Here is a 27212-nt window from a genome sequence, read left to right as displayed (position 1 = left end):
TAAAGGGTGAGGGGAGGCTGGCAGGTGTCAGTCCTTGTCCTGCTGCAGCCCCAGCAGATGCAGCACTAAGATGGCTCAGAGGAGCAGAACTTCCCCAGTTTTTGCCTGGGTTGCTCTGCAAGCCTGGCTGAGGTGGCTGTTGGAGCGGTGCCATGTCCCTTGTCACTTTACACAGACAGAAATGTGGACAGCACAGAGGCTACACTGTGGCTTGTGGAGAGGAAGGTGAAGAACACTTCTCCCAGAGAAAGGTTGATTTATCACCAGCTTCCCAGGGATTCCCCTGGGCTTATAGGTGAGATGAAGGGGAATGGAGAGGTATAATTCTGGTTTGCAGAAGGAAAACATCCTCCCAGCTCTGTGGGGGCTCGAGATATCATCTGACATTTTAGGAGAAGTACTTCTGGTCAGATTGAACCCTGCCATTCTTGCTACAGTGGTCAAATAAAGCCAATGCCAGAGCTACCTCCCTTTTAGGTGTCAAGGGAAACAAATGGATCCATCCCACCCTGGACACAGCTGCTGTGCACTGTAAACTGGGTGAGTCCAAGGATGACCCTCAAAACAGCCAGTACATGTTCACCTGGATATTTCTAAAGCTGTTTAACAGCATCTGGATTCCATGTTTTCCATGGCTGAGCAGGGAAAAGCAGGAGGAGGAGCTGCAGTTAGCTATTATCAATAATAGGAACGAGCACACCACGTGCCACATTAGGAATGTGCCTACAAAATGTGTTCCTGGGCTGTACATTCACAACATGTGTGGCTTCTTTTTTAGCATCAATGTGCAGCAGAATCCAAAATCTGTGTGGTTTTTTCCCCTCAAGCCTGTCCTGTTACCCAAATTGCTTTGGCTTCAAACATTGGTTCCCTTGGGCGTCTGTTATTCACAGCCTTCCCAGCGCCAACTGAACAGCTTCCAGGAGCTCTGATGTCTCTTTTTATTTTATTTTTTTTAATACTGTGAATCACTTTATTCCATCCACCTTCTGGAGCAATTCCCTGGAGAGTACCAATTCTGACGAGCATCTGCTCGAGCAGGAAAGCCACGGCCATCCCTCCACTGGAATTTTTCACTCTTTATGGTCATTAAAGGCTCTTCAATGCCATTTACTGGTGAATCTTGGGGGTAATGTATCAAAACAAGTTGTCCCTGCAGATATCTGTTGCTTGGGTTGCCTGGAGCCTGTCCCCACTGCTCCCAGATGCTGATGCCCATCAGACCATGGGCAGCCTCACGGGTTCTTCTCTCCCATCTCTTTCCATGGGTCACAGTTTTTCTGTGGGTCCACGAGTTTCCCCAGAATTTCTCCTAGACCCTATATGGAGGCTCCCTGGGAGAGGAAGGGAGTGAAGAGTGAAATGAGAGCTTTTTGTTAATGCTTCCAAATTATTTAGGATATTAAGGACAAGGAGTGACCATGAGGAATTGCAGAAGTACCTTGAAGTGAGTGACTGGCCAAGAAAGTGGCAGGAGAAATGCAGTGCAGATAAAGAGTGGCGCACGTGGGAGAAGCCATCCCCAACTTCAGAAATAAAATGATGGGCTCTGAGCTGACTATTAACTCTCAGGAACAAGATTTCAGGGTTGTAATAGATAGTTCTCTGAAAACATCAGCTCATTGCTCAGCAGAGATAAAAGAAAAAACGCATCTCAAGTGTTAGGGATTACTCAGAGAAGAACAGAGCAAAACAGCCCCAATCACGCTGCCCCTGGATGAATTCCCCATGCACCCACACACCGAGCACTGCACAGGTGGAAAGGGATGTAGTAAAGCTGGGAAGGCGTCAAAGAAAGGTGGGAAGGATGATTAAACATGCTGACTACATTTAGGAGAGGCAGTGAGGATGCAGGTGGGGCACTCCAAGGCTTCCACCCATGTGGTGAGCCTTTCCCACCCACTGGGAGACAGCAGCGACCTCAGCTCAGCTCCTGGTGCAGCAGCTCCTCGTCAGAGGGTGATCCCAGCCCACACAGGCGTTCCCCTGGGTTTTGGGTTGGTGTTTCTGCCACCCCCTCCTCTTGCAGGGAATCAATGGCCACCACGCCTGGCACTGCGGGTGCTGCGTGTCCCCCATGCTGGGCAGGCAGCGTGGGCACTGGGGAAGAGGAACTGGAGCAGTTTGGCAAAAAGCAGGCAAAGGATGCCAAAATAAAATTTAAAAAAAGGGGGAGAAAGATCTAGCTTCACCTTCTGTTCTTGTGATTCTTCTGTTCAAGCAAATCTGGTGGGAGGAGGAAAAGGAAAAAAGGCAGAAATCCAGCCCAGTGATGGAGGCAGGAATGTTGCACTGGAAGGAAAAAAAAATCCCCAAAAGATTTTGGGGCTAAAGCCATCCATCCCCATTTGACACCAAATGCTCCTGGCATTTGGGATGGGGCAGCAGGGGGCTGAGAGGAGAGAGGGAGAAAGAGACAAGGATGAGAATGAGGGAACATTTGTGCAAAGCAGCACAAAGAAGGACAAATCCCTCCTGAGGCCACATCTGGTCCCTTGTCCCCAGCCAGGTGTTATGGTCCTGCAGCACTGCCTGCATTGCCACTGCTGGTGCCAGCAGCCTGAATTATCAGTGAACACGGGTTCCTTTTGTCAGGGGAGGAACAGGTACTGAGCATGAACCTGTGTATGAGGGGACAGCTGAAAGCAGAATTTTCGCAGGATTTGGCTTATCTGCTGCTGGCAGGTTGGAGCTTTCCTAAGGAAGGACTGGGATTGCCAGGGAGCAGGAACTGGAGGTCTCCAAAGAGTCCCCCTTCTGCTGAGTGTGACACAATGAACAAGAGGCTCCTTGCCTTGACTTGTGCACAGCTGGAGAAAGCAGGTGTTGGAGGGAAAAAGAGAGATGCAGGAGTGAGAGCCATGCCCCAGAACACCCCTCTGCTCAGCGGCATGGACAGTCCCAGCCTGGCATTCTGCTGTTCCCTGGCCTTTGGATAAAACGTCCCCAAGGTCCTCCTGTCCAAGCTCAGGCACTACTGGAGCCCCTCTGCCAAGGACAGAGGAGTCTTGTGGAGCACTGGTGCCATTCCCAGCTCTGGAGGGCTGGGTAGAACACACATCTTCATTTGGTGTGCATGAGGCAGCCAGGGATATTTATTGCTGAGCACAGAGCCCATGCTCTCACAGGGCAGAGGGACAAGGGCTGCTCACTCTGCCCTTCACAGGGGCATCTTCATCCATTCCCATTATTCCTTCCTCAAATCCCTTCCAGAATCCCCTGGCTGCTGAGGAGGAATCACAGCTAACAAGAAATTACAGCGAAGTGACTTTGTCCATGTATAAATCATTAATTTTCATCACATGAAGGAATAATAGACTCCTCTGCCCAGAAGCCTTGGCCTATCAGACAGAGAACCCTTGTGGATGCAGGGACTTGATTCACCCTTCTTGGAGAAATTTCCAGTATTTCACCATATTCTGGAGCAGGGCAGAAATTCCCACCTGCTGCTGGCTCTAAGTTCCTCCCAAAATAAGAGAAAATTTCTTGTGTGTGGAGTGAATTACCTCCCTCACCTCCTCCTACCAGAGTCCTGCTCTGAAACGGAGGAAGGTGCAGTGGGAGAACGTGCTGTTCAGGGTCTGTTCAGAGGACCATCTCACTTCACCCCTGTGTCTCTCCACTCCTCCCATGTTTTCTGTTTCTTGGGGCTTTCACAGGGATGAATATGGGATTAGGAGTGAGGCATTGTGAGCTGAACTGAACGTGTTACTTAATGAACTGTATGAAATATTAAACCATGCCTGATATGAAGCATGGTGAATTCTGTAAGAAAGAATATATTACACTTGGGGAGGACTGAAGATAATCAAATCTAATGAATGGATTTAGAATCAGGACACAGTGAGCTTAGAGGAGTTAAGTTAGTTCATTGTGAGGCTGAATTGTGTGACAGCCGTTCAGGGCAGGTTCTGCCATCGCGTGTTTTCTCCTGTTGTGAATGACATTATTGTATTTTTCCATTTAACATAAATCTATTTTTCGGAAGGCTGCTTCCACCCGAATGGCATCAGCAGATCCCATTAATCATGGTGCTCTCAATCACTCAGAATTATTTAGAACCTCTTTTGTATGTCTCTGGCACTTTCCCCATTTATGATTAATCTTAAACTAAACCAACTAAATAAATAAAACTGCAAGGATCCAAAGAGCATCCCGGTGAAGATCTTATTTAAGCAAGACACGTTGACAGCTTAGGAGGTTGGGAAACTTCTGCTCTTGGAAGTTTCAGGAGGAGGAAAGAAGCTTTTTAGTCCAAAGAGGAGGCTGAGCTCGAAAGGAGCTGAAGTCCTGATCTCAGTGGGACCTTCCATATTTTGGGATTGAGCCCCATGGTTCCAGCCCATTCCATTTGCTCCTGAGCCTCTTCTACACCTACAGGAGACACCTGATGGGCCACCCCTCTGCGGTGAGGTGCCAAGGATGGGGCATGGAGCAGGGGCTACTTTTGGGCTCTGCTCTGGGTTTCCTCACCAGGGCTGGAAGCCAAACTGAGCAAACCTACTCAGGAAAAAAGAGACAACACCACTGCTCTGGCATGTCTGTACCTCTCTGTTTCTCAGGTGACAATTGCTGTGGCAGTGTCACCCCTTGACACTTGTGAGGAGTCAGCTATGCCCCAGCAGAGCCATCCCTCCAGGTGCTTCTCCAGAAAAATCCAGGAAATCTCCAGCTGGACTCCTGGATTAGCAACAGCACTGCTGTTTCTGCAGCCAAAGCAGTGACAGGGAAAGGTGAAGGAATTCAAAGCTGGAATGGGCTGTGCACCAGACAGAGCCAAAATCCTACCTGGAGCCTCCTGGCAGAGACACACCTGGAGCTGGAGAGAGCTGGAAAGAGTAAATGCCCAGTGTCATGGCCAGGGCATGCTGCAGTGAGCCAGATGAACATGTACACATTGGAGAGTCATTTCCTGATGGAAATCCCAGGTGTTTGATGAAGCATGCCAACAGCACATAGCCATACTTTAACCCAAATCCTACATCTTTGTATTAGCTAGTGATAAATTTTTATTGCTGTTATCCACATCTTTATTTGGGGCTTACAAATATCATCCGTGTGAGTCACAGCCACCAAGACTCTGAGTTTCCTGTCCCCCTGGCATGCTTCCCACCCCCTGCAGAACGTGGGGATGCTGTGTGCTCCTGCAGAGCTGCCCAAGGAGCCAGCTCAGCCCCTGGCAAACAGCAGATTAAATCATGTACTCACCAGGTCCGGGGAACCAGGGCTAAAACAACAATCTGGTATAGGGCAAACCCACAAGGATTGCTTTAAATGTGCAGCCTAGGGTGATCTCTGAGGAAGGGCAGCGCTCTGCCTCCTTTCCCAGGGTGCAGCATCCCTCTGCTGCTCAGCTGGCCGTGGCTCTCACTAATAAACTAATTGATTCAGCTTGGCTGTCCAGAGGTCTGAGTAATTTCAATATTGAAGCTCAGCTGTAATTAATTCAGTCAATACAGTCAACACAATCACGGGTGAGCAGGGACAGTGGTGCTTGAGTCCCTCATCTGGGCAGAGTGCAGAGAGGGAGACACTGCACAGCTCCATACCCACCAGGGACTCCTATCTACCAAAAAAACATCCACAGGACCCCAAAGAACAGAGACACCCCTGCAGCCCAACTTGAACAATGAGCACGTCCTTTGTTTGAAGTGGTAATTTTAGAGTTTGGAGGCAAAATAGTTTAAAATTCAAAAATTTAATAGCCCTGAAATGGGGGGGAAAGGCAAGTGCCCTTGTGGGGACCTCGTCCAGGCAGACCCTGATTGCCATGTTTTCTCCTGCCAGGTGCAGGGAATTGTCCCAGGAGCAAGAGGCCACCCTGGGCATCCAGGAAAGCAGGGCAGGAGCTGAACAAGTGCCTGTCATTTCTGGAATACAACTCCTGAGCCAGGAGATGGATTTCCTAGTGCAGCCCTGGGTGCTGGGCCTGTGGAACACCAGCATCACCTCTTGGAGCAGCTCAGCACGGGGAAGAGGAAGGACTTTAGCCGGGAGACACAAAGGCAGCTAATAAATAGTGCAGGGCAGTGTTATTACTTTTTATCTTATGGAGTCAGCCCAGCTTATGAAAGCCAGGCTGGTGCAGAATGCTAATGGGGCAGCCTTGGCAGGATGGAGTTATGGTTCCAGCCCCACAGGAGTGAACCTCCCTCCCCTGGTGTGCAGAGCCTGTCTCTCTGCAGCGACTCTGCTGCCCCAGAGCATGCCTGCCTGCTGGGCAGAGCCTCTTGCCAGTCAGTTCCTTCCCTGGTTATTGCTCCTCTGATAAATTCCAAGGGCAAGGGAGAGCCTCGAGGGGCCGGGACAGGTAGCTGGGACTGAGTGAGACACGTGCTGAATGAGAAGTGGCTTGTCCTGCCATGTGAAACCACCATGGGAATGGCCAACAGCCATGGACTGGGAACCCTCTGTGCGTTATCTCACCGTGGTGATGTATCTCTTTGTCCCATTAGACAGGGCAGGGTGTTTCTGGAGCCAAGGGTGGTGCCCACCACCACAGGAGGTGGTGGTGCCTTGCCCTACCCTGGCTGGGCTGACATGTGCTGCACCAAGTCCTGTGCTGAGCTCTGGGAGATGCCCAAAATCCCTGGCAAGGGCAATGCACTCCAGTGATTAATGCTTCTTTTCTTGCTTAGATGGAGAGGAGCAAATGCAATAACAGAGGAAGTGCAACAGAGCAGCTGTGAGGAGGCATCAGGGAGGTTGGGAAGCAGAAAAAAGCAAACAATCAGGTGTTTGGCATGAGAATGTTCCAAAGTTCCATGAAGCAGAGGTAAAACATCAAAGGCTGACTTGCAAAAACATCCCTATCACTTTGACAGTCCCCTGCAAAGCTGTGGGTAACAGCCCTCACTGTGCCTGGCACTGGAACATCAGTGCCTTGGGGGTGTTTTGCTCAGAGTCTGGGCAGCAGAACAGCAGGAAAGGGCAGCAAATGTGTTCTGACTTCAGTGCTGCTGCTATTCCCCAGCTCCCTGCCTCCCGTGCAGGATGGGCCCTCAGCTCAGAGCCTTTCATCACACAGGCTGAGTTCAGATAATTCCCCAGACCTGCTTTTGACAAACCACTCTTCCAGTGTGCTATTTACAGAGGGTAGAAGGCACTATATTAGGAACCTGCAGAGAGACAAATACTTTATTTATCCACACAGGAGGCACAGCTGATCCTCAGAAGCGTCACCATGGCCCTGTGCTGGCGCTGGCCGAGGTGACACTGCTGTCACTGCAGGACCAGCCTGGCCCTACACGCTCAGAGCCACAGCACCAGCTTTTTTATGGCAGCATCTCCCCACCAGTGCAAAGTGGGGCTGTGGGTGGTGGTGGGGTGGTGGAAGGGACAAGGTCACGCAAGGGTTTGCAGTGTCACCACTGGCACACGGGTAGGTGCCCCATACCCACAGCACGGTGCTGGCTCCTGGCTGTGACAGTCCCTGCCTCACTGAGCCTTTCCTGGCCCTGGGGATGTCCCAGGCTCCTGGCATGGATGCTCTCTGCTCTCTCCCTCGGGACACAAGCTAATGCCAGCTGCAGGGACGCTTGTCTGTCAGCCCAGAGGGATGGCAGGGCTGCTGTGGAAGCACCGTCACCTCCTGAGGGATTTTTGCCTCCTTCTTTTGTATGCACAGCACAAACAAATTGTCAGGGCTATTTTTCTAATTATTAGATTTTATTGGAAATCAATAAGCAAATAAGATGATTTTTTTGGTCCTAATACCTCCATAGCTCTTCTTGCAGGGCCCAGGTATTACCAAGCCCACTCTGAGACTCTTCCAGCATGGTGATGGATTAGTCCCTGCCTAACTCTGCTCAGGATGTTTGCTGGCATATGGGGGTGGATTAGGTAGTGAGGGGTTAACCCTGATGTGGAGATGAAGCCCAAGGTAAATATCCCCTGAGCTCTGCAGGAATTGGGGTGCTGGATTCTCTACAAGCCCCTTTGCCTGTTCAGGAGGACTTGTGGACATCTCTCACTCTGAGAGCCACCTCAATTGCCTCTTAATTTGAGCCCTGTCAGCACAAGAGCTAAATGAAGAGTCATTTCTGTGAGAAGGAGTGCTGAGAGAGCCATGGGTCCTCAGGTGGCTCATTGGTGGGGCCAGTGAGCTCTGCCATGGATGCTGCATCTGTGGGTTCCAGCACATCCCAGCACCTCTCGGCACAGCTGGGGAGAGGAAATGGAGGGCAAGTCCCTCTCCTCATGAGATGTTTTTCTAAATATTGGAGCTACTGAAGATCAATAAGTGCATAGGGTAATTCTTCATCTTATTGTATTGGAGAACAATAACTGTACTTTAAATTTTCACGATTTATCAGTGGAAATAATAAAAAAATACATATGTTAATGCTGCAAGTTTTAAAAGCCTGCCCTGTCTCTTTGCTGGAGCTGTAGAAGAAAACACTGAAATAGAAGTAATTAGGGAAGGAGGGAATCATGGGCAGCCTCAGCAGAGCAAAACCCATGAGAAGGTGCTTGCCCTGCTGTTCCAGTCCTCTGGGGCTTGCTCCTGCTCACCCTGGCTACCTAGGGAGTACCAAGTCCTTGGATTGGGAGCACGATTTACAAAGAGACCTTGTGGAAAGGAAAAAAAAAAGAAGGAAAGAAAGACTGGGCTGATTTAAAGAAACCTGGAGTGAATAAATTAGTGGGGGAGCGGAAATGAGGAGATGGAAATTACACGGGAGCATTACATAAAAGCAGCTGACGTCTGACTCTTGCAATTAATTCAAATTGGGCTGAGCCTGGGCTTTGGGGAGGAACAACTGGTGGGTGGTGGTGAAAGGCAGAATGAGCAGTCGTGCACTGAGCTGAGGGAGGCACATGGCTGTGCTCCTGCTAGGCCTGGCTTTAGTGAACACTGGAGCTCAGGGAGGCACATGGCTGTGCTCCTGCTAGGCCTGGCTTTAGTGAACACTCGAGCTCAGAGAGGTGCATGGCTGTGCTCCCACTTAGGCCTGGCTTTAGTGAACAGCCGAGCTCAGGGAGGCACATGGCTGTGCTCCCGCTAGGCCTGGCTTTAGTGAACACTGGAGCTCAGGGAGGCACATGGCTGTGCTCCCACTAGGCCTGGCTTTAGTGAACAGCCGAGCTCAGGGAGGTGCATGGCTGTGCTCCTGCTAGGCCTGGCTTTAGTGAACACTGGAGCTCAGGGAGGCACATGGCTGTGCTCCTGCTAGGCCTGGCTTTAGTGAACACTCGAGCTCAGGGAGGTGCATGGCTGTGCTCCTGCTAGGCCTGGCTTTAGTGAGCACTTGAGCTCAGGGAGGTGCATGGCTGTGCTCTTGCTAGGCCTGGCTTTAGTGAACACTCGAGCTCAGGGAGGCTCATGGCTGTGCTCCCACTTAGGCCTGGCTTTAGTGAACACTGGAGCTCAGGGAGGTGCATGGCTGTGCTCCTGCTAGGCCTGGCTTTAGTGAACAGCCAAGCTCAGGGAGGTGCATGGCTGTGCTCCTGCTAGGCCTGGCTTTAGTGAACACTCGAGCTCAGGGAGGCACATGGCTGTGCTCCTGCTAGGCCTGGCTTTAGTGAACACTCGAGCTCAGGGAGGTGCATGGCTGTGCTCCTGCTAGGCCTGGCTTTAGTGAACAGCCAGGCTCAGGGAGGCACATGGCTGTGCTCCTGCTAGGCCTGGCTTTAGTGAACACTGGAGCTCAGGGAGGTGCATGGCTGTGCTCCTGCTAGGCCTGGCTTTAGTGAACAGCCAGGCTCAGGGAGGCACATGGCTGTGCTCCTGCTAGGCCTGGCTTTAGTGAACACTGGAGCTCAGGGAGGTGCATGGCTGTGCTCCCGCTAGGCCTGGCTTTAGTGAACAGCAGAGCTCAGGGAGGTGCATGGCTGTGCTCCTGCTAGGCCTGGCTTTATGAACAGCCGAGCTCAGGGAGGCACATGGCTGTGCTCCTGCTAGGCCTGGCTTTAGTGAACAGCCGAGCTCAGGGAGGCACATGGCTGTGCTCCTGCTAGGCCTGGCTTTAGTGAACACTCGAGCTCAGGGAGGCACATGGCTGTGCTCCTGCTAGGCCTGGCTTTAGTGAACAGCTGAGCTCAGGAAGGCACATGGCTGTGCTCCTGCTAGGCCTGGCTTTAGTGAACACTCGAGCTCAGGGAGGCACATGGCTGTGCTCCCACTTAGGCCTGGCTTTAGTGAACACTCAAGCTCAGGGAGGCACATGGCTGTGCTCCTGCTAGGCCTGGCTTTAGTGAACAGCTGAGCTCAGGAAGGCACATGGCTGTGCTCCTGCTAGGCCTGGCTTTAGTGAACAGCCGAGCTCAGGGAGGTGCATGGCTGTGCTCCTGCTAGGCCTGGCTTTAGTGAACACTGGAGCTCAGGGAGGCACATGGCTGTGCTCTTGCTAGGCCTGGCTTTAGTGAACACTGGAGCTCAGGGAGGCACATGGCTGTGCTCCTGCTAGGCCTGGCTTTAGTGAACACTGGAGCTCAGGGAGGCACATGGCTGTGCTCCCGCTAGGCCTCGTTCCTCCTTAGCTTGGGGGCTCTGGGAAGGAGCTCAGGGGCACAGCAAGGTCCTGCCACCAGCAGAAGCATTCCGTGGATCTCAGGCACCCAGGGATTCCCCTACTCCAACAGGTTTCCCATGGTGACTGCCTGTTCTACAGGCACTCGATCCATACCCACGAGATGGCTCCCACTGAACCTAACACTGCCAATCCTGCTCATTCCTGTTCCCAAAGCATCCAGGTTCATCCAAATCTCTGACCTTTGGGTGGTCTCTGCTCCCCAGGGCAGAACCATATCCAAAACCTGCCCGCTCCCTTGAGCTGGAGACAGAAACAGGCACGAGATGATTCTGATACTGAGAAGTTTTGTGCAGGGAGAGCTGAATTTGGGGTGAACCCAAAGCTTGTGAACAGAGCCCCATGGACTCCAGCAGCCCCTGGGCTGGTGCTCCAGCCCAGCTCTGAATTCAGGATAGCACTCCTGCCTTTGGAGGAATCTTCTGCAGTCTTTGTGTTTGATAATCTGAGATCTGTGGGAGTCTCTGCTTCATAATCCATATATCTTGTGACCCTCTGGAAGGCTGACAACTATTTCATGCTCGGATGGCTCCTTGCTCGTCTTCGTCTGTGCAAGAGGAGCGTGTCCTGACTGGCACAGGAGTAGCTCATATTTCCATCACGTCCAGACAGTGATTAAATGTCTTCAGCCAAGCACAGGGCAACTTTAACTGGGTTTATTCTCTGGGGTCTGGGAGGGCTGGGAATGAGGCCAGAGGAAGATGCAAAAGACCCCAGGCCAGGCAGAAACTGGAAAACAATGCTTAGATATAGATCTGGCACCTCCAGCAAATCTCACCAGAGCCTGCTGGGAAGCAGAGGCTGTGTGAAAATCAGCATTGTCCCAGGTGCCCCAGGGTCCCCTGGGCTGGTAGGGTCCCTTGTGGGTGGCCAGGCCAGAGCAAGAGGTCTCTGAGCTTCTCGCACTCCTCCTCAACCTGTGATGCTTCCTGAGGGGATTAATCAGGATGGGGAGGGAAACTGAGGCATGGCTGGATCCATTTACTTTCCTTAAGTTGTTCCTGGTCTGACTGTGCAATATAAAGCCCCCATGGCTCCACCCTGCTCCTGGCACTATACCCTGGCAGAATTCCTGGTCCCACCATCCAGCACCACCAGGTCCTGCAGCTCTCCAGGCTCAGCGGGGCTTGGAGCAGTGCCCAGACAGGAGCCAAGGCAGGCTTGGCTCTGCAGGTACAAAGCTCTGGACACAAATAAAACCCACTAATAGAAAAGTGGTACAAAAGGAGCCGAGCTCTCAGGGCCAGGCTGGGAGTGAGAGGAGTAAATTGGAGGATAAAGCAGTGGCTGCTGGTCAGCCTCGGTTTCACCCTTTTAAGCTGCTGGAAAGAGGAAATGCTTTTTTGACCAGATTCGTGCTATCATCACTAAATCCTGTATATGTAGAGAGCATATTTCATGTCCTCATGGGCTTTGCAGTCAATTGAATGCTTCTAGTGCTCTCTCTCCCTGCTTTCCTTGCTCTGGATGCTCAGGCATGCTCTTCCCTGGGATCGGGAGCCGGGCATGCTGCCACTGGGATGGGCATCCGAGCAGGCAGCCAAGGCTTGGGAATCAAACATTTAAAGTGAAATTATGGCTCTGGGGCCCCTTTTACTCCTGATTTCCTGATGTTATCCCAGGTATTTTCAGGGACTGTTGGCACTGAGGCACTGGTATCAGAGGCACAACCCAAGAGGAGAGAGCAGCATTCCCCCAGGATGATGGCATGGGGTGCAGAGAAACCTCAGAATGTCACTTGGAAGCACGAAGGAACATTTTGGCTGTGCACGGTGTTCTGCAAACACAGCCTGTGAACTGGCAGCGCAGCACCAGCAGATAAAACCAGATCGTACTTCAGTATTTTCACAATTTTCAGGGCAACCCCAGCTTAGCTGGTGGAGGATCTATCAAAGGTCACAGAGAATCACAGCAACAGCCCAGCAGGAAAAATTAATTTTCCCATCCAGTGGCAATAGCCTAAGCCTGGATTTGTGGGAGTAGGCATGGACACACCCCACATTCTGCTGCCACAACCCCAGCCCTGTGACCCAGCTCTGGATGGGTTTGCAAAGACAAAGGAAATCAAGGAGAGGAATACCAGGAATAAACTCATACAGGAGTTAAAGAAAGGCCTGGCTCGTTTTCCCACGTGCCAGCCCTGCTCTGATGTTCTCTTTACTTTGGTAGCTCAATTTTTTCCTTGCTCTTACGAGAACTATGTGGTGAAATTCAGTCTGAGGTGCCCCTGAGGGCTCCCATGCCCTTGTGTGTCCACAAGCAGCTGGATTCTTCTTGTAGGGAGGTCTGGTGGTGTGAGGGATGGAGATGAGACTCCAAAGCACTCACTGATCCACCTTTTTCAATCCACCTCCTCCATCCAGATCTTCCCAGCCTCCATCCAGACCTTCCCAGTCTCTTTTCCATCCTCTACCCAGACCTTCCCGCTGTCCTCCCCAGAGGTCAGAGTTTGCCCAAGGACTTTGGTGTTGGCCATTGGCCTTGGAGGAGCTGTTTTCCCAGGAAAATGAAGCGTCACGTTGGCTCCATACATATGTCTGGTAGAACCATGAAATATTGCAGAAGATTGAGATTTATCAGTTTGGACAGATTGGCCTCTTTTGCTGGGCCTATAAAAGCTCTGAATGATGCCATCCATCACAGGCTGGACAGCAGCAGCTCTGACTGAGGACCAGGCAATTTTGCATTGCTGGGGCTAAGTGCCAATTCCTTAAGTAATCCCAGGTTTCATTACAGAGGCAGCCGGAGGAGGACAAAGCTTTGAATTTTTTTTTTAAGTCAGCTGCAGGACACTTGCAAGTTACGATGGAATTGATGGTGGATGACTCATTAAAATTAATTATAGCCATAATTAGGAATATTCAGGAAGAAAACCACAGGAAAATGATCCATGGAAGAATATTTTCAATAGTAATGTTTTAAAATGCAGCAAAAATTTGCAGTTGCTTTATTAATTTAAACAATAAGCCTTGTATTTTTCCTGCACAGCTTCGGAGGGTTTCTAATGGAGGGGGCCGCTAGATGAGGCATTTCAGAGGAAATCAAATAACCTCATAAATAAATGAGTTTACTTTTTTTTCAGGGCATAACTGTATTCATTACAATATTCATAGAGTGTCACATTATGGGGGGAAAAGAGGCAGGAGGAGCCTCCAGCCTAAGGACAAACTTCTCCTTCTAAGGAGCTGCCAGGTCCTCACCATGACCTCATCCTGCCTGTGCCTGCAGCAGGGCAGCTCCTGCAAAACCCTACCCTCGGACACAGGACCCAGAGCCTCCACACCAAGAGGCACAGGAATTTTAGCTGTACCTGGATTTTTCACCAGTGGATTTTCAACAGAAAGAGCCCTGCTTTTCTATTCTGTACATTCCTCTACTCAACAGCCCAATTTCCTCCTGACAAAGAAATTCATTAGGAAACTTTCAAGTCAATCCCAACCATGGCAGCGAGTTGAAATTGCTCAAATCATCTCCAGAAAACCTTCTTACAATACATCCATCTCCGTCTACCTCTGCATCCCCTGGTAACTGAGTCGAACTCATAATGACCCACGAGCCTCCTGCCTCTTTAGTCCAGCTCTGGCACTCCCCATACCTGTCACAGCAGAAATATATTCTCCCAAATTTATTTCCAGGCAGTATTTCTGTCCTCAGGTTGTTTCTCTCAGCCACTCTCTTTCATGTGATAATTGTAGGAGACTTTGCAAAGCTGAAGAAACCTTCCCCCAGTATTTCTGTTCCTGTGCAAAGCGGGCAGATGGAGGGAGAGGAGGGATTGGAACAGGGCATGCACTGCTCTGGAGGGTCAGGTCATGTCCTGCAGGATGTGGAGAAGCAGATCCAGCACAGCCATGAGGATGAGGAGCTGGAACTGGCCTTGCTCAAACTGTGCTCCCCAAAGGGCTGCGCTGTGGCTCATTAGCCAAAGAAAGGGCTAATTTTAGACTGGGTAGCAATTAAAAAGCATTGTTTTATCTTCCTGTGCTAAACCAGCCACTCACCATCTTTGGGTAAACCAGCAGTTAAATGAGGGGCTGACGGGGAGTTATAATAAGGAAAGACAATGGCATCATTATTTTGGGATTTATCTTCCTGAGACAGGATTGTCCTCATTATTCAGGAGCAGTGTACCCAAAAGCCACTAATAAGGCTCCCTCCCAGCATGGAGATAAATCCCAAACCTTTCGGAGACTTTTGAATGTAAATGCTTTGTGGCATTCAAAGTGCCCTTTGATTCCAGCAGGCTCATCCCTCATGCCATCACTGCTGGTCCTGCTGGAGGCTAAACGGGCTTTGGGCTCTTCCTGGGCAGGACAGGGAATGAGATTTTGCTGGGACAAGGGGGCCTGGCTCCTACAGCAGAGAGACATTTGGGTCATCTCGGGAGGGAGGTGCAAAGTCCCACCTGCATGGGACTCAGCCCCCCAAAGTGCCGTGGCCGTGGTGGGATCAAACACCCGCAGGGACCCAGATCATCCCTGCGGGACACAGAGGCTCTCAGCTTGATGCAGATGAAGGATAATTGGCAAATTGTTTTCTAAAATGCAGCAAGGAAGGGATTGGAGAGCTTCAAGCAGGGCAGAGGAGTTTGTAGGGTGGTAAAGGGGCCGGTGTGCCCCACAGCGAGAGCCCGGGGATGGCAGCTCAGCTCTTCGGGGCTTTGTGGCACAATTAAACTGCATCCACCCAAAGAATCCCTTCCCTTCCACCGTGCAGGAAACTCTGTTCTTCAAAAATACCTCAGACTCTTTCTTTTTGAATGCTACAAAATAACAGGGTGAGTATAATAGATCTCCATTGGTGGGAGGGCTGCGTTGTTTCAATTGCTGCGCTCTTACCTTTGATATGCTCAAATGAAGAAAAATTCCTGACAAAAGCTGTAACAGTTGGGATAGATTAAGAAAGGCAAATCAGCTCAGCAGCAAGGTGAGAAACAGGAATTTCTGGCTCTGCATTTCAAGGGGCTGAAGGTGCAGAAGCAGCCTGGGGCTGGCTCCTGGTGTCCCTACCCCAACAGCAGCCAGCTTTTCCGTGGGTCAGCAAGACTGGGGTGTAACTCAGCAGCAAGGACGGGGTGCCCACTGCCCAACCTCCTGCTGCAAACCCAATTCCTCAACAGCACCAAAGCTGCCAAACCCCAGAAATGGCACAGCCCATGTCACCCACCCAGTCTGCTGTCCACCAGAGCTGCTGGTGCAGGACAGCTGGAGGAGAGCAGCCCAGAAGGGTCTTTTTAAAGTGGTGGTGAAACCATGAAACACCTTTCAGTGCAGGGACTGGAGAGCTCATAAAGGGGGTGTTCTGCCCTGCCATCAGGAAGGCAAACCCAGAGCATGTGCAGGGTAGGAAATGCTGGCAAATCTCTCATTGAGCTGAGGTCAGGGTCATTTTTAATGTGCAAAAGACATTTACTGAGGCCTTTAGGATGACTGTTGTGACAGGCCTGCAGGAGGCACATGGGGTGAGGCGGGACATAAGCTGGAGGCTGATACTGATGAGACTATTTTCACTGCTGGAGCCTTTGTGGAGAACAGTGCTGCCCAAGCAGCCTGATGCTTATGAAGAGATTTCTATTGTGGTAGCTGGGGCATTTTTCTGGGCTTTGAGAGTCCCAAGTGCCACAAATTTGATGACAAAAAGTCCCTGACCAGTATCCCTGCTGCTTTCTCCCATGGCAAACAGCCCTGGCACACCATGGCTGTCAGACTGCAAGTGCTGGGTGCCAGGTGCCCAAGTCACAGCTCCTTTGGGCTCTGCATCACCCACATTCAACCAGTAATTAAACCCCACGGTTAATTTATCCAGTGCTGCCTTGGGATCTCCCCTGGAGGAGCAGAGAAGCAAACAGCAATCAGCCCCAGCCCCTGCACCCCACTGCCCTGGGCTAGGCAGCACTGTGCTCTTTCCTCCAAACTGTTTATCTTAGCAAACCTATTTAATGATTGCTGGTTTCTATTTCACCATTCAGGAATGAAAACCTCTTAAATAAATATTTAATGACTCTGGTTGGGTGCAGGGCTGGTAATGGGGCTGGCAGGCACAGGGAGCCATGCACCCGCCGAAAAAACCTCCGGCAAAACGAGGACTCTTGTTTTATTGTGCCCGATGTTATAAAGATTGACTCTGCTATTAGAGCTTCCTGGAGGATTTCTCTGGGATAAAATCACCAGCTAGCAGAATTTAATCAGTCAGGGATGCGAAACAGATTTCAGGTGGCAGCAGCTTTTAAATAGGTGTGATGCTGTTTCTGCAAACATGATGCCTGCTCTGCTAATAAAGTGCCCTGCAGACACCACCTGCCAGTCCTGACCATGCACGGTGGGCACAGAGGGCTTTGATGCCCACCCTGAGGGGCTGTGAGTGTGCTGAGCCATCCTCCATCCCCCATGGACCTCAGGGAAGCGCTCCAGCCCAGGGACAGCAGAGCAAATTAACAAGGAATCAATTAACAGGAGGCTGGCACTGTGTGGGCTTCAGGTGCAACAGGTTTGGACAGGAAAAAAGCTTTATTTAAGGCTAAAACCACAGGATTGGGTTTTGATGGTTTGCTCCATCCTCAGCTCTGGAATTTGGAGGGGCACAACCCCTCACCTGCCCCCACTGCCAGAGAGAGGTTCTGGGTATGGTGTGATCCCAGAAGCACAACCCAAAAACAGGGGAGGGGAAGGGGAGGGGAGACTGAGGCTGGCAGAGCACAAGGCCCCAGCCACAGCAGATGTTCCTGTGGGCTGGAAAGTTGTTTACCTGCTGGCCTGTGATCACAGCAGCTTTGAGCTAATAGCCCTGGCAGCCTCCTGTGAGGAGGAGAAGCTCCATTGCCCCCAGGCCAGGCTGGGGACCCTCGTGGTCGCAGCTGAGCCCTGCAGGACGGGGTGGCTCTGCCCAGGGGAGGCTGTCCCAGCTGGCTGCTGGGATGCTTCCCTCCTCCTGACCTTCCCTCATCCCTGCCTTGACCAAGTGACGTTCAGCTGTTACACAGCGTCAGGAGATGAATTGCATGAAATTATAATTACATTCCCCCTACCTGCTCTGGGCAAAATGCAAAAGGTCATCCTTTCCCTTGCTGCCTGAACTTTAATAAGTTAGACCAGTTATAGAAACTGCCATGGTGGTTACACAGGGCCAGGCAGAGAGGATGCACAGGCACTCACCAGTTTTTTCTCTTCTGAGATACTGGTTTGGGGACAGCCAGAGCCTTGCTGAGCTGTCAGAGCCAGGCTTTGCTGGAGGGCTCAGCACCCCTGGCACAGAGAGGCCAGACAAGTGATCCATTCCCAAAACTGAGGGCCTGCAGGTGTTTTTTGGGGGTGCCACACCATTACAGCAGCTTTCTCATCTCCCAGCCTAGAAACTGTGACGACTTCAGGAGCAGCAATGCTCCTGTGTGAGAGCTTGGTAGCACAAGAGAGCCCAGAACCACACAGAACATGGAGCTGTGCAGCTCAAAGATCTCTGGGAAGGCTTTCCTCGCTCCTCCAGCCTCTGAAAGTGAATCCCTGATGCTAACTGCACTGCTAAAAGCCTTTAGGTACCTTTCAAAGACACGTGTGAGCAAACACTGTGGTTGCTGACACGTCCTTTGGGATGAGATGCAGCACTGACCCCCTGAAGCAGATTTCTTGCCTGGTTGCCTGGAGCCAGCACTGGAGGTTGCTTCAGGCACACCTGTGACACCTGAAACCTGGTAATAGGGACCAGGACAAGCCATGGGGCTGGGAGTGCAGGGCAGACTGTAGGGCTGGGTCCCTCAGGGCAGATTCAGCTCCCCTCATAAGGTGAGAAGCCAGTTCCTGTTTTCACAGCAATCTTCTTCAATGCCAGTGGCTACCAGCTGCTCTACTGATTGTAAATAAATACAAGGGGAGCCTGGCCCAAATTAGAAAGCAGGGGAACCTCCCTAGCTCAATCAGCAATAATGAGCCCTTCCAGGCAGAGAAGCTGTAATTTGCAGGGCCAGCTCCCTCCATGGGATGCAGGCTTGGCCGGGCTCTGGCTGGCATCCATCCATCGAGGTCCAGGAGGGATGGAAGAGGGAGTCTGGCCCCAGAGCCCTCTCCTGGGCTTCTCTCCCACCCCGGTGCCCTGCCCTAAGTCCAGGCACAGCAATTTACAGTTCCCCACACCAGAGGTGCTCACTCAGAGCACAGCCCTTGCAGAGGGCACAGCCAGGGTTGGTTCCATCCTAAAACACCATAACCCCCCCAGTCTGAGTGAAATGAGTGCCTTCTAGCACATCCTTTCTCCCTCCCCTCATTCTGTCAGGTCCTCAGAGGCCACAGCTCCTCCTGTGCCTCCTACCAGACCCATGGGGATTCCAGCAGCAGGGAGGCACCAGCAGTGTCCCATCACAGGCCTGCAGTGACAAACACGAGCTGGGGAGAAGCTGCTCCCTCACGGGTGTCCCACAGAGCCCGATGTCCAGCACAGTGCTCCAGGCACAGCTCCACCAGAGCCCCTCAGCACCACAGTGACCCACACAATGCCACACCTGCCTGGTCTCTCCCTGCTCTAGGTCTTCCTCACCTCCAGGGGGTGGAATGTTCTTCCATCTGACATGCTTCCAGAAGATCCTGTGGCCCCTCCAGCCTGGGACCAGCAAGGCCACCATGGCCTCTGGCCACTCCATCGCTGGCAACTCTGTGCTGGTCTGGCACAGGATTTTCAGCTGTTTGACTGTAGCAAATTCCTTTGAGTTTGTGGTTTGCTGTTGCTGCTCTCCTTTAATAACCTCTAATAGGTTTTTCTCCTTAAGATAAGACCTCAGCAGCGGCGGTTTGGCATCGTATCAACAGTATCAGGCTTTCTCCTCTGCTGTAGGTACACTGAGATAAAGATTTCAGAGTCCTTTGAGCTATGGTGTAGACCTTTCCACAACAGTAAATGGTGATATTTCCATTCAGTAATGTATTTATATCTTCCCGGTGAGGTCAATAACAGAGCATCCCTTGAGCTGAGAAGAATGATGAGTGATGTCTAGTAATTACAGAGACCATAAGGCATCTGTGAATCTAATTTTGACATTAAAAATCACGACAAGCACCTCCATTGCCTGTTTTATTTGCTGGCTTGGACAGTGAGGTCCAGTGCTGTGCGAGGAAGGGATGTCTGCACACAGGGCACGTTTTGGGGCTGTTGGAATCTAAAGCAATTAGCTGCTCTTGCCTCTCTCGGTTTCCTGGCATTGCGCCTGACCTTGCATACGATTCATCTTCCTTATTCCTGTTGGATGTTTGCAAGTCATCTTGCTGTGAGCAGTGTGGGCTGCAGTGGGGACTGGAATGTGTGACACTGCCATCCCTGTCCTGGTGCTCAGCCCGACCCTCCGGCGCCAGGCTGGGGCTGCACATGGCAAACAGGCACCAAGAGCTCACTCTGCAGAGGAATGGCATGGAACAACTCTCCAATGAGGTGCATTTTGCATTTCAAACACCATCACTCCAAATACCCAGCTGTCTCCGCCAGAGGAACCGATGGGGAAAAAATTAATTCATTCCCATTTTGTATAAATACCCCTGTTCATATTTCTGTTTAGAAATCCAACACTTTTCCACTGCAGTGAGACCTTCCCAAGCCAGGCTTTCTGGAGGCAGGGTGGAGGAAACCAGTGAAAGCTCCAGTAGCTCCTGGAAGCCAGGCTACTCAATGTATGCAACTTGTTGGGAAATCTGGGTTAATATACTGAGATTTTGGTAAACAAAATGCAGTGCTTTTTTTTTCAAAGTTATGATGTATTTCCAGATTTTTGTGATATTTTTCATACTTTCCCCTAAAAGTCATTAGAGATGTGACACTGCTTTTGGAATGATGCAGAATCACAGAAAATAGAGCTGTGAAGGACCTCAAGTGTTGACCCTGCCCCACGCTAGGGTCAGCTGTCCATTAATCCTGGGAGATGTTTCTCCAAACTCTTCTTAAACACTTCTAATGTTAGAAACTTCAGAGCTCTCCCCAGGAAAAACAATCCAGTGCTTAATTGTCCTTTCTCCTCCATGGCTGGAAATCGCCTTTTCTGCAGTTGCAGCACTAATTCCCATCCTGAAGCTTTGCAGCCTGAGCAGCAAATATTCCATCATTTGGATCGTTAGGGAGAACACTGACTCGTATTAGACTGAGGATGGATTCCTGCAGAAAGTCACTCAATCCATCCCTTTATTTGACAGCCAGTTATTGATTTCTCTTGTCTGGTTTCCAGCCATGTTTTGCACCTCTCCCACAGCAGTTGTGTGGAAACCTGCTCACCAACCTTGCTAAAAGGAATGTCATGGGAAGCACAGCAAATTCCTAGCAAAACCAAGGCATCCAGCATCCCCAGCTTCTTCCCAATCCAGAATATTTAGTCTCGTCACACAGGGAAATCAGATTAGCTTTTTCTTTTGGGAAGGATCTTTTTCAAAATTTTCATTAAGAAATATAATTTAGAAATTATATTTTTCTGGGACATGAGTTCAAAGCAGTCAGGTTAGAATGTTAATAACAATTCTCCAAACCTCCTTCTTTCTCCCCTCTGTAAATACAGATTTTACCTTTGCCTCTGCCAATCTCCTAGAGCGCTGTAACAGCCCAGATGGCTTCTGCCCATTCCTTGACTAACCAAGGATAAAATTCTGGTTTTGGCCATTTCCAAAATGCTGTACTTATCTGCAACTGATCCTTACTGCCCTTCATATTCCTTGCTGATTGCACAGCATCTCATACCCTGAGCTGCCTGGTTCCACCCCTTCCTGCTCGCACCTCGGGAATGGGACCTGGATTTCAGTTCTTGCAGAATTTCCTCCTCTCCCAAAGGTCAGTGATGGGCTGGAGCTGAGCAGACACAGCCCCTACTACAGCTCCTGTCCTGTCTCCTCAAATTTGGATGATTCTATTTTGCATACAAAATGACTTGGTTCACTTCTAGACCGTTGGATTTTAGGAAAAAAAATTCTTCCCCAACAGGGCTGGCACAGCTGCCCTATGCAGTGGTGGAGTCCTCAGGCCTGGAGGGATTTTAGGAAAAAAATTCTTCCCCAAAAAGGCTGGCACAGCTGCCCAGAGCAGTGGTGGAGTCCCCAGCCCCGGAGGGATTCAAAAGCTGTGTAAATGTGGCACTGGGGGACACAGTTTAGTGATGGCCTTGACAGCATTGAGGGCATGGTTGGACTCAGTGATCCCAGAGGTTTTTCCATCCTGAACATGATTAAACACAGGTCAGCAGGTCAGCAGCCTCACAATGTGAAATATTCACTCATCTCCCCCAGTTGTCCAGTAGGTCTCACATCCCCTTTTTCTCTAGAGCTTGTGGCAAGCATGGCCATTCCTAGCACAGAGCAAAAACATCTCCCTTTTCCTCTATTTCTCTCTCTTTTCTGACACCATCCCAGGCATCAATCACTTGGCCTCAGCCAAAATCTTCCCAATCGTGCAATCAAAGAGCTCTCCTGGAGATGTCTGTCAATGCTTCTCTGGCTGTTCCTTGAAAATCTCTTTGCAGGTGGACTGGCAGCACTTTCCCAGTCCTACAGAGGAAAGGTTAAACCTAAAAAAGAACTGACCAAATCCAAGAGCACAACCCCACAGTGCTCATTTCATCATATTCCTCTGCCTCAGGAGTGCTGATCACGGCCCCAACACATGGATTTAGATTGTAACCTCCTTTTTCACTCCTTGCCAGGCAAAAAATGATGGAAGCAGCTCAGCTGCTGTGGTCTGTCCTCTGCCATGTCAGTCAAACCTACAAATCACTGTCAAACACTTCTCCCTCACGGGTTGGTCACATTGACACGTGTAGAAGATATTAATTCCAAGCAGCTCATCATCCATGTCAGTCAGGAGAGATCCTGACAGCGTTTGCTACGGGAGGTCCATGGCTGTGACAGGATTCTGCTGGGTGAGCTCAGGATAGAGCCCCCAGGATGAACAGGGGAACAGCTGAAATGCAGGGGCTCGGTGCAGCTGCACATGGAACCCAGCACGTCCAGGGGACAGGGACAGCTGGGACGTGGCACCAGGAGTGTGTACACAGCTGGCAACATGACAAACAACTAAAGGACAATTGTCCTGAACTTTTTTATGGCACGTATCATTCTTTTTAATAAGCATTTCTTTCATAATTGTATCTGTTCCCCAAAGGATTTACTGTGGATTAGGAATCCCATGCGAACATGGGGAAGCAGACTGTGATTAATTATGCTCAGCTTGCTCAAGGTGTGCTGTGGGTAGACACATAGAGGATGAACATGAGGAAAAAAAAAAGCAAAACAAAGTAACTGGGCTGTTTTTTTTCAGCAATGAAGCCTTGAAAATTGCAGAGTTCCCAGGCAGTTCAGGTATCTGTATGGGCTTCTCGGCCTGCAACATCCAAAAGCACCTGGTTGGAACAGAGCAGCCAAATTCAAGAACACTGCTCCCTGCTTAAACCTGGCTTGTGAGCACCCTGCTGGAGCTGGGCTTAGATGGGGGACACAGGAATGAGAAATATGGGAAAGCTGAGACCTGAGTGCCAGGAACCAGCCCAGGAAGACGGTGCTGCTGCACAGTGCGGATTGTCACCAAGAGCCCCTGGAAGCCAGGAGACAGTGAAACCCTGCTTAGCCCCAGGAGGGAGCAGAGAAAGGAGCAGGATGAGCTCCCTGAGCCCTGTCTCTGTTGTGCAGGACCCAGGGCCACGGGAAGGAGAGGCCAGGCAGGGCCAGGCTCTGCCTGCCCTGCAGAGAGGGCAGCAGCTCAGTCCCTGTGGGCACCTCTGCCAGCTAATCAATAAACCATTTTTCTACTCAACCAAGGGCCATTTGTCACAGGCACGCTGATAAATCCCCTGCTCCTCAGGGATGGTGCCCCTGCCACCAGAAGCAGCCAGAGAGCACCAGGATTTCTGAGATCTGTGTCCTGCTCATGGCCTCATCCTCCTCCTTTGGGCAGCACTCATTTCTCTGCCTCTCCTCCCCACATTCCCAGAACAGATGGCACAGGAATATTTTATTAGGAAAAGTGGGGATCCTCTCCTTCAAGGGGGCCTCTCTGTATAAAAAGAGGTCCTGGGAGCTCTGAACCTTTGTGCAATTACCACCACATGGAGAAGGAGCTGTGAACAGATCTGCCACCACCACCACCATGCTGAGGTCCATGAAAGCTCAGAAATGCCTTCCTCCTGCCCTGCAGAGTCCCCTTAGCTGGGTTGGGACACCCACCTGTGTCCCTCAGCTGAGCTCAGAGTAGCTGTGGGCACATGGCAATGCCCAAATGACAATCTGTTGGTCATCAGTTGGGCATGGGCAGATCTCTGCTCTTTGGAGAGAAGGATGCTGGTTCCTGTGACTTCTTAATCTTGAAAAAATGGCACAGCTTTTTCTAAAACTGCTCCAATTTTATTTTCTGAGCAATGCTGAGGCTGTTTTATGCATTCCAGGTGTCCTCTCCTCTGAGTGGAACACTCTGCCCTGCATGGCAGGGGATAAAACAGTACATGGAAAGCAACAAAAGGGTTAAACACAGAGCTGGAGTTCAAAAGCTATTTGATCCAAGCAAGAACATCATTTCAGGATGGGGAATTTCTCCTTCTAATAAATATATATGGCAAGGAAAAGCTGCTGCCAGTAGAATTACTCATAATGTTATAAATGAAAATGGATTTGGGGATTCTGGGTTTTTGCAGAGCGAGAAAGACTTTTAGACCATTAAACAAGAGACATTCATATTTTATTTCCATGCACACAGCACAAAACAAGGATCTCAGATCTCTTGGTTCTGAATGCCCAAGTAGTGGGCACAGTGGTTGGCTTGAGCATCCGGGAAGACACAGCTTTACATTAAATAAAATTCAAGAGAATGAAGAAACAGACCCTCACTCCCTGGCTGTTGCATTTCACATGAGATCGTTGGTCAGTGCTCAGCTGGGACACACCTGCAGGAGAGGCTGAAGTGGCTGGGAGATGGTGCCCATGTTGTGTCCAAGACACAAAAAATTGCAATTATTGCTGATAAATACCTACAGTTATTAGTAAGTGGATGCTGGTTGAACCACTGATTTTCAAGCATGGAGAACCAGCGCTAACTAGGGCTAAGAACTCAGAGACACCACCAGGCAGGTAGAAAAGACAAAAAAAGAAATGTAAAACCAGGAGGAATACATTCAACCTGGGCAGGGCAGGGTGGTCTGGGGGCAGCAGGACAGGCACTGCTGGGAGGATGGAGACCTGGGTGCTGCTTGCAAGATCTGTCAGCTGGGCACTGAATTCCAGCAGAAAAAGAAAAGCAATGAAAGAGCAAAGCAAACAGTTTAAATGAGCCCAGGAGGCACATCTGAGCTCAGAGCAGGCAAGGGGACAGGCATTCCAGAGACTGCATTGCAAACACTGAGCAATAAAAACCACCTAAAAACTCCCTGGGTCCTGTGTAAGCTCCGAGTGTGAGAGCAGGGAGGAGGTGGCTGCTGGCCAAAATGTTCTGCACAGAGCTCCCACACAGCAACACCCCCAGGGGAAAGCTGGACTGGCTGCTGGCTGGAGGGGAAGCAGGATCAGACCAGGAGAGGGACCAGGGCAGAGCTGCCATCCATGATTTGGAGCTGGAGGAGATGCTACGGGCAGGCACAGGTAAGACTCTGCTGGTGAGCATGGCAGGGTCCAAAATTCTTCCCTTGCCCAGCAGAGCTGGCTTTGCCAGAGGCTTTAGCAACAATGGGCACCAGAGAGGCAGGAGGGGCTGGGAGAGGCAGGAGGGGCTGGGAGAGGCAGGATTGAGCTGGGAGAGGCAGGATTGAGCTGGGAGAGGCAGGAGGATCTGGGAGAGGCAGTAGCAGGGGTGGCTCAGTGCTTGTCTCACTGCAGTGACAGCAGCTCTGGGCCAAGGCAGTGGGAGACAGGGTGGGGCTGAAGTGGTCTGGGACCCTTCTGGCCACCACAGGAGATATGGAAAAGCCCAGGAAGGATTCAGGGCACATGGCTTTGTGGGTAGGACCAGTCTGAGCTCCTCTGAAGCGTTTCCCCAAATTGATGCTTTCTGAACATGACCACATAATTTAGAAAAGCACCCAATCTTCATTTTAAAATCACAGGTGAAGAGGAATCCATCAGGAGCCCTGGCAAATGGCTCCAATTGCTGATCACCCATACTGTTCCCCTGGATTTGTCTAACTTCACCTTTCAACCATCAGATCTTTGCACAGTAAATTGAAAAGCCCTCTGTCAACAATTTGCATCCTTTAACCTTCCCCTGGAGAGCTGCAGTCACTGCAGCGTGAGGAGTTTGCTTTAACCTTGGAACTGCCTCTGAAATGACAACACAAAGAAACTCAGCAAAAGTTAAGGAGGACAAGCAGGAGATTTGGGTCTTAATGAAAAAACAAATACCAAAACCTGATGTGAAAAAAGGCTTTCTAAAAGAAACCTTTCCTTGCACATGAAGCCTGGCAACATGATGCAGACACCAACAGCTCCTGGCTGTGGTACAGAATAGGGTTCCTGGCAGGGAAGATGTCCTTCCTTTCCACCCCAAGATGCTGTAGCATCAGGAGGTTTCTAAAATGTTGACAACAAGACAGGGTGTGAACCCCTGATGGAGGTAAGGCTGACACCACCCCCATGGGCCCTTCTGCCCTGGCAGAGCTGTTCAAAGGTTTCCCTCACTCCATCTCCACTTGCTAAATCAAGGCAGAACAACTCAAAGCCAAAACTCAGTTTCTGCTGGGCACTGGCTTCCCTGTGAGCCTGGGTCCAGGCAATGCTCCCCACCCATCCTGTCCCTGCCACCCCATGGGGACAGGTGGTGCTGGCCCCTCCACTCCCTGACGATGTGTCCCTCTGCCCTTGAAGGACCTTTTGTGGGGTTTCACCTCCTGGGGGCTGCAGATGACCCAAAGAGGTTGGGTTTGCCCCAGTGCTGAGGCTCTGAGGTTGGCTGGTGGCACAGCAGGCTCCTGGGGCTGGTGGTGGCTGCAGGGACCCAGGCACATCCCTCTGGGAATGACAGTGCAGCACAGCCCATGCAGGGCTTCGTTTGCTGCTTTCTCTGCTGCTCAGCTTGACAAAGCTGGCCCTGGGTCCCTTCTGGGCCCCACCACGCTGGGCTGGACCCTGTGGGGAGTGCTGATGTGGTGCTGGGGCTCCCTGGTGACTCCCAGCCCATGCCCAGGGGAGCTGTTCACACCAAGGTGACCACTGAGGTCCCTGCTTTTCCTTGCTTTTCCTTGGCACTTCCAGGAGGCTGCTGGGCTGTTTTCCAGGTAGGTCTGCCCTGACCCTGAGTCACGGCTCTGCAGGCAGCCTCTGCTGCTGCTTTTTGGGGATGGTTTTTGTTGTTCACCACCAGCTCCTCGTTTCCATGACAATGACTAACACAGGCTGACATCAGGACCGGCCCAGCAGGGTGGCAGCATCTGCCAGCACCTTGTAGGTGTTCCCCTCCCTCGTTTGGGGTGAGCATGGCCCGTGGGAGGCACGGAGCAGGTGCCACCCTGCTTCCATGCTGGAACTGATCTGAAAAGATCCTAAACTACAGGAGAGCTTCCAGCCCCAGCCCTCTGCCCTCCTAAAACACAAGTGCTGCACAGATAACATGACTGTTTGTACAACACCTTCCAGGCCACAGAGGCACAGAGCACAGCAGGATGGAGCCAGGCAAACCAACACGTGCAGCTATTGGGCCAGGAGGGGTTAAATGGAGCAGGAAAAGCAAAATGCTCCTGGTCCTTGCAGCACCCAGCCC

General features: G+C 51.0%; 1 long non-coding RNA gene across 1 annotated transcript; it reads right to left on the bottom strand.

Moving 5' to 3' along the window:
- Nucleotides 1–927: 927 nt before the first annotated feature.
- LOC140685038 (uncharacterized) lies at nucleotides 928–19240 on the bottom strand. The gene is made up of 2 exons (XR_012058206.1): nucleotides 19056–19240; nucleotides 928–1334 (listed from the first exon to the last, which is right to left on the bottom strand). It is a non-coding gene; the product is annotated as an uncharacterized lncRNA (long non-coding RNA).
- Nucleotides 19241–27212: the final 7972 nt, after the last annotated feature.

This window comes from Taeniopygia guttata, chromosome 13, assembly GCF_048771995.1.
Source record: "Taeniopygia guttata chromosome 13, bTaeGut7.mat, whole genome shotgun sequence".
Lineage (NCBI taxonomy): Eukaryota > Metazoa > Chordata > Aves > Passeriformes > Estrildidae > Taeniopygia > Taeniopygia guttata.
This window is presented reverse-complemented; position numbering and strand designations above follow the sequence as displayed.